The sequence below is a fragment of the Pinus tabuliformis genome, chromosome 5_1, assembly GCF_031772625.1.
Source record: "Pinus tabuliformis cultivar Carrire ecotype Pingquan chromosome 5_1, CPIR1, whole genome shotgun sequence".
Classification (NCBI taxonomy): Eukaryota; Viridiplantae; Streptophyta; class Pinopsida; order Pinales; family Pinaceae; genus Pinus; species Pinus tabuliformis.
In genome coordinates, this window is record NC_142305.1 from 648,205,376 (window position 1) to 648,213,629 (window position 8,254).

Genomic DNA, 8,254 nt, shown 5'->3' on the forward strand with positions numbered 1-8,254 from the left:
TGACTGAAATTTATAAAAACATCTAAGAGAACAAAAATGGAGATATAAGGCCTGAAAGCTGATCCACCCTTATATCCCACAAAAACTTGTTAAAACCTCATAGATCAAGAACTCGTTATCCTCTTAAAACCCCATAGATCAATGACTGAACATCATAATATCTAAGATTTCCACAAAATTGAAAAAATGAAGAACAAAATAACGATGTTACAAAACAAAAATCGAAACCGCATCAAGAAAAAATATAGATAGTCGACAAAGACTGCAAGATCGTAAGTAATGCACAGACATGCCAAGCTTCAGATGGTAATCGCTGCGAAATCGCTGTTATAAAAACAGCTAGGGAAAATCCTGAGTTTATACAAGAGTTTGAAAGACCATACCTTATTCAACCTGGTGATTTATTTCAGCTTTGGTTTCGAGGACCGAACCAACGTGCCTTGAGACTACATCTGTGATGAACTTTTTTCCCTGTTATATTCAGAAATATGTTGAGACTACTAAAGTAGCATAAGCCCAAATTTGCTAAAGCTATAATTTTAACATAATCTTAGCTAAATTAGCAAATACAACACTTTCTAAATTAAACACCGAATTGGTGAAGTGACGCTTCATGAGTACTTGTATCTGGGTTGGTTCTTATGCAGATTATAATCTCGAACTGTTGCTCGCTCTATTGCCTTACTGCTTGCTCTATTGTCTTCCCTGCCTTTCCTCCTATGTTCATGCTCTATTGCCTTCCATGCCTTTCTTCCTCCTATGGTGACTAAGGAAGAACTATGGGGAAGGCAGGAACTTCCGGATGGATATTGAACTCTTTCAGCTGGCTTAAATTCTTTATTTAACAATAAAGCCTCACGCAGGGACTAGCTGCGGTGCAGCTTCTCTTGTTTATTTTGGAATAAGAAATTTTTAATTTATTTATAAATAATTATTAGATGAATTATACAGATTTTATGTTTAGATTACATGTTTAGTAATAATCACAAATTAAAGCTTCAAATTAAAGTTGTTATGTTATTTATATATATTTAATTAAATTAATTAACTTATAAAATTTATCATAATTGAAATTGCATTGAAATAGTTCCACGATATAAAGCTTAAAGCTGGCATTCCACATTTCTAGCTTTAGGCACTTAGTTAATTATGTTTACATAATGTTTTTGGTTAGTTAACATGTGGTTGGGGTTATTCGTAGAACACATACCTTTATATACCTTAGTTAACTCTTAATGTTTACAAAATGGTGCATAGACGTACAATCACGAGCTTAATTATTGAGGACAAATATTTATTTATTTAGTACTTCTTAATAAGTGTGTCACCTTCTTAGGGGCACTTGGTTTCACATCCATTTTCCATATGTGCACCGCTTGATCCTACGGTACGAGTGGTGAGGGTTTGGTTGAGGAAACCAGCAGACTCACGAATTCCGAGGTCAATGATTCATTATGCCACCCTAACTAGGGTTTTTGGTTCTGTAACTTGCCTCCATGGCGCTGAGGATTCTCGCCCCTCCAATCACTTCTGACTTGCACGTAACCCCACAACTACAAAATTGTACAATTTTTCCTTTTTGTCCACACTTCTTTTGTTTCCTCCCATGATTGTTTTCCTTGCCATTCTCAAGCCCTTCGATGTATTCACAACAAATACAAGTGTTCTTTCACTAGAAAGGAGCAGAAGGGAACTCAAGACATCTCTCTAGGTATTGGAGGTTAAATAGCTCCTATTCACTGTGAATTATATTTCAATGTCTTCTACCCTTAATGTGATGCTTTTCGTTGCAGGTTTTGGACTTACGTGTTGAGACTTTGGTCATTGTGCAAGTAATAACCCCAAGGCGGGCATAAGTTGTTTATGAATTTGATTTCTGTTGAAAAAACCTCAGTCCTGGACTAATAGAGGCTCTTCCTTTTTGCAGGTTAGATTTCTTCGATTTTTTCTTGGGAGCTTTATGGCAAGGGCCACATTTAGATTCTTATTACTCTCTTCCTCATCTAGGTTTTTACTCCTTCTCTAGATTTGTACAAGGGTTTTAGGGCTTTTCCCTAAATTTTGGGTTCCTACTTAGTTTCCTCTTGGATATGCACATGGCTTGTTCTGCAAATTTGAGGAAACCCTACTGGGTCATAGCTCCTCATTATAATGTTGTTATTTATTATCTTTATTATAGACTTATTCTACTTGTTGTCCTTCGACATGACTATAGTTACAATGATTTTAATCTATCTATTTTGTTTCTCAAAAGTCGTTATCAATTTTCTCGATAGGCTATTCCATTTTAATTGGGTGTAAACCTAAGTATTACGTTGTCACGTGACCCACATAGGGTTTATTTCTTTTTTTATGTTTTGACTCTGCTGTGAATGGTTATGATTTCCTTATTCTTTGTTATGAAGTAAAGGTTGGAACAAATATTTATTTTTGAAATTGTTTCTTTTCTACTCTGGTTGAAGCATTCAAAATTTTTTAAAGAGAATTTATTTGAGCCTTACCAAAGTAAGATTGACTACTTCATTATTAGAATTGTGTTATCTTTTTTTATGAAAGAAGAACTCCCTCTCAAAGCTTTATTTAAGATGTTAATGATTGCTATAATTCCAGCACCAAAATATTTATTACAATTTCAAATTGTTATTTCATTTACTTGTTGTGCCATACACAAATGTCTTCTGACTACATATCATCGTATTTAAGTTTTTAACATTCATGTTAACAATTTCAAGTTAGGTAACTTCAGTGTCTTCTTGTCAACACCTAGCTATGAGCGGGCCTGGGTTACTTGGGACCTGCTCGCCACTCTTAAGGTATTTAATTAGAAGTTTTGCTTTCCATTTCTCGACTAATTTCAACAAACCCTGGGTTTGTTGTTCCAAAGCTCAACCAAAAACTACGCTCTTATTAGTTCTACATAAGTTTCTTTCGGGAATCTTTCCCTGCGTCGACCTTTCAAAGACCAGAGTTATAACTTACTCACGTTATGTTTGTTTACCTTTTTATATATGTACGTTCAAAATACATATCCTTCAATAATTGTTGTATTCTTCTATAAATAAATTTATGAATTCACTTTATTGAAGGCTATCAACTTTTCCCTCGATAGGTATATTAAGAACACTAAATTTATTTCAAATTCAAAAATTATGTCTCTAACAAAATTCCATTTTCTTATAAGATTCCCAAATACTTTCATACTACATAATAGAAAAGATTTCTATCTTCTTTAAAATACTAATTTCCACATAGGTTTACTTTAATATTACAACATAGAGCACTTTTAAATAAATAAAGAAATAAAATATCACAGAGATACTTCTTTGTCTCTATCTAGACTATTAGGAAATCAACTATGAAGACCACACCACCCAACCATGAAATTGGCAATAATGTCCAGTTTCCCCCCGAGCTTTCTCCCTATTAGACAGTTTAGAAGCCAAATCTGTGAGATAATACAACACCAGCACCACCCATTGGAATAGAGAGCATTAAACTATTCAATACATATTCCCCCATGGTTAGCTTGATATTATGGCACTTTCCAAAGCAATTTATAGTTCCTCCATTTGCAACCATCACTTGACACTCTTGTGTTGGGTATAGGAAGCAATTCAATTCCTTGGCTATCTTACAATGAATAAAATTATGGGTACTAACTGAATCAATCAATACTATTAACTTTTTCTTCTTGATATGTCCTTCTATCTTGAGAGTTTAAGGAGTGGTAATTCCTACCAATGCATTACAAGATATGGTCAGACTCATTTCTTCTTTCTCTAGGTTTGGTTCCTTGTGTGCATTCTCTTCTTTTGAAGTTTCTTGTTCCTTTTCCTCGTCCTCTTCACAATCTATGTAAAATAATTTCTTCTCAGCACACTTATGACCTTTAGTGTATTTTCTATCACAATTGTAGCAAATTCCTTTTGTTTTTTTTTCTTCCAATTGTTGTGGTGCCAACGTTGTAGGTTGTGGAAGGCTAGGAGTAGAAACACTTTCGTGTTTATAGTTGTGAGTGGTAGACTTCCTTGTTGCCATATTTTTTCTTTCCATTTTTCTTGCCACCCTGAATGCCTTCTCCAATGAATCAGGCTCCCAAAGGCAAACCTCACATTGGATATTATCCTTTAAAGTCCTTATGAAGACATCAATCCTATGATCCTTTGGAATATCATTTACCCTGATATTCATTTTTTGTAAGTCCTCAATGTGTTTCGCCATTGAACCCTTTTGTTTGAGATTTATCAATTGAATAAAAAATGTGTTCCTCTTTGTATTCTCATAATGTGCAATCATTTCCTCCTTAAAAATTGACGAAGTGACAAGTGGTTTACGACAACAAAGCTATCGATACCATATAAACTGATTGGATTCTAAATATAAAGATGCAATGCGTACCTTTTGTGTGTGTTGCACATTATGGAGATCAAAATATTGCTCCATCTATAGTATCCATGTTATCGAGTCCTTGTCATCAAACTTCCTCATATTGATCTTTGAAATATGGTGGGTCTTCAACCCAAAGATAAGAGTCAATGAAATCATGATTAACATTCATTTTTTTCTCAAAGGAGTTTCATCTAATAAATTTTCGCTATTAGGAAGCATTTCTTGTAGAAACTTTTTCAAACCTTCCTTCAAACCTTCCATGTCTACTTTTAAACCATTCTTCAAATCTTCCATGTTGCCTTTCATTTTTTCTTCTATGTGATCTTTCAAACCTTCCATGTCTGCTTTTAAACCATTATTCAAACCTTCTATGTCTGATTTTAAACCATTCTTCATACCATCCATCTTAGCTTCCATTGCATTTTTGGTTACTCTTTGCAAGAGCGAAATTTATTGCACTTGGTCTTGTAATTTTGATATATCATGTTGCATTTCTTCTTCTTCTCCGTGCATCATAGTAGAAATTTCAGGTTGCTTACTAGGTGTTTCTATTTTCTTTCTTCGGGATCAATTAATGATATTTATACTTCACTATTCCCTTTGAATCACTTCAAACTAATTTTTCAAACAAAAATTATGCAATATTTTTAAAAATTACACACATTTTTCTTGCTTTGTATGAGATTCATATTGAATTTGTTGTATCTCAGCAATTTCAGATCCCCAAAGTCTGAAATTTCATCTTGTGGTAGGCCTATGAGTTCTCTTTCCAACCTCACAAGTCTGATCTAGATTGGGTTCTTCAAGAAAGAGTTATCCCCAATCTCCCACGATGACCTGATTCTAGACTGGTTCAGTAGAGCAAAATTGTATGACATGCCACGTGTCACTATTTCACCCTTTGGACTTGAAAATGATACCCAACAAACTACTTTTCGTCCTATTTCTGTTAATTTTTACAAAATTCAAATTCGATGCTCATAGAAAACGTTATGATGATTTTTCCAAGGTCACCTGTTTGAGATGGAATTCTGAAGCCTGCAAAAAACCTATATTCCTTGGATCCTATCTCTGAAAATATAGCAATCCAAGATCTGAAATTCACACACAACGTTAACCAATATTTTGGCTCCACTGGATTTTAATTTCAGCTTCTAAAGCTTCGTATAAAAAAGGTTATAGTGAAAATGCCACGATGGCCTATTTGAAGCAGCGAAACCCTAGAATCCAAAGCTCTAATACAAAATGTTATGCAACCAGCTCACAAATAGATAGATCAACGACTTAAAAATTATCCTCTTCGAGGGGGAAACCTCCTTTACATTACATAAATAAACAATTCTTGGATGATTCAAATGAAAAAGCCACCTTTCTATATATAGGAGTCTAAGGGGTCACAATATATTTAGAGCCTACATAACAATAATAATGTAAGGGCACAACAATAACAATAGTGGGCTTCTATGGGGCACAATAATAACAATATGGGAACTACATGGGCACAACAATAGGAATAAGGGCGCTAAAATAGCACTATAGGGACCTAACAAAATATTTAACTAGGGAACAATAGCTTATCATTAATTATTGAACCAAGGAACTTGTGTAATATTGTTTTGGCATTATTACAATTCTTTTGAGGAAACAGAAAACACAAACTGAAATGATTTCGAGATCCCCAGAAGATCACAAAGACTTGAATCCTAAATGTCTACATGAAGTTGGTCAATCATGAATATTTTGTGTTCTATGCATGCTTCTGGTACATTAAAAAATGTAAGTATCATGCAATATTAAACAGAAGATAATTAATAATCGAAAACTGTAGGGCGACCAAGAGCCATCAAACTGGGTAGATTCGTATGAATACAATAAAATTGAATAATCTGAGCAATACATACATACAAGTATAAATACAGTTCCTTTCTTGGAAACGAGAACTTCAATAATAACATAGATACATGTATATGAAGACAACAAAGGTGGGAAATCTGGGCGATATGTATATACACTTAACCACAAAACACTACGAGAAACCAAGAACATTAATAACAAGCATGGAATTATTCATTAATATTTCATTGTACTAGCATTAAATGAAAAATTGTAGGTATATATATGTAACCCAGGAAATTGTGTGTTGGTTAACTATTAGATAATGAAGGAACCCAAAATAGGGGAAATGACTTTAGACCCCTCAAATAACATTTGAACAGTTCGTGTAACTGGAACCATGAGAAAATCATTGTAAAAATTATAATCTTAAGGAGAATGAATAACTTATAGCAATGTGACAATTCGGTAAACAGATACCGAGCAAAAATAGCACTGATTTGTAAATTCCAAAAGGAGAGATAATATCCAAAATCTGTGGTAGTTCATGTAATTGAAAACTGGAGGAAGAGAAACATTGTATTCACAATTTAATCGACAATTACAAAATAAAATATAATAAGTTGAGGGCACATGAGTTAAAGTGAGGGGGACGAAACTTTCACCCCTCCTAAACCTATTATAACATATATGTGTTGTAGTTTACTTTTTGCACCATAAATAAATACAACACCTCTAGTGATAAAGCATCATCCGGGTAACATTATGGAGGTTCACAGGGGTAGTTTTCCCAGCCAAAGATGGAATTATAGAGTGAAAAATATCCATCATAATGACCCATCCAAACATCCATAGATACTCGGCAAGCAATGCAAAAAGTACCAACCTGTAATAGTGTGGAGGGATGGTGAGAAAACACTATTCTAAATTCCAACTATAACGACAATAGAAGGAAAACGCACCATAGCTAAATACCTATCATCGAATGAAGTAAATAAGGAATTAGGACATAGGATACAATAAAATTTAGAAAATGAATGAACACAGAAAGACAAGAAAGGTGTTAAGAGAAAGAAATTACCTGTATTAAATCCATTGTCAAACTGGGTGCCTGATAAATTACCTGTGAACAGAAATCATAAATTAGAACTTGGACCAGAAATCATGTTTCACAGAAACTAACAAGGAATGGATATCTGAATAGAAATGAAATGTAGGGATTACTGATAACAAGAAGGGCAACATATCCTTATTGGGTAATAGTTGGCTAAACCCTTCCCTAGTGACATGCTTCTTCTAAGCGGATAGAGGATAAAAAGGGGTGCCATCTGCATACCAGGTTCAAGCCACCACCGAGCGAGTTGAGTAAAGAGCTTTTCACCATGGCCAATGCTAAAGAGAAAAATAGGGGTTGCATCCATACCCTATATCTGTAGCAGGGTTATACCTGCTAACAATGAAAGGGTTTTAACGCCAGGAGGAATAATGGCTACGATATCCAATAGTAACCTGCGACACAGAGCAACCATAAACCAACCATCAACGCTTATACGTAATGCAGTAAATCGATATGGGAAAGTGAGAGGGAGAAGGTTAAAAGAGGGTAATTTACCTGAAAGGACAAGGGCATCGAGCAACAGGCTAGAGAAACAGACAGAGAGAGCTGAAATCACCACGAAAACATAGGAAGAAAGCCAAGTACTTCCCTCTATGAACACCAGTAGGAAACCAAGCAAATGACCCCAAATCGAAAATCTGATGCAAGGAGTTAGGGTTAGGATTATTCAATCCAAGGAGATTCGTTGATCTCAAGTTAAGATATCTACACCGTTGATTCCATTTTCTGCCCTTAAGAATCAAATTGGACAGGGAACGTAAAGACCATGTGATAAGAGCTTAGGTGGAGATCAATGATTGACCGATATGGAAGGTGGTAAGGGCCACGGGGGCGCACATTAGCTCCTTATTATCAAGTACTTAATTCACTAGATGGTGCAGGTTGCCATTAGATAGTAAACATAGGGTTAATAGG

At 34.8% G+C, this 8,254-nt stretch overlaps 1 long non-coding RNA gene across 1 annotated transcript; it reads right to left on the minus strand.

Moving 5' to 3' along the window:
• Window positions 1-6,938: 6,938 nt before the first annotated feature.
• On the minus strand, window positions 6,939-7,959 carry LOC149166659 (uncharacterized). The gene is made up of 4 exons (XR_016260449.1): window positions 7,835-7,959; window positions 7,559-7,731; window positions 7,304-7,345; window positions 6,939-7,108 (listed from the first exon to the last, which is right to left on the minus strand). It is a non-coding gene; the product is annotated as an uncharacterized LOC149166659 (long non-coding RNA).
• Window positions 7,960-8,254: the final 295 nt, after the last annotated feature.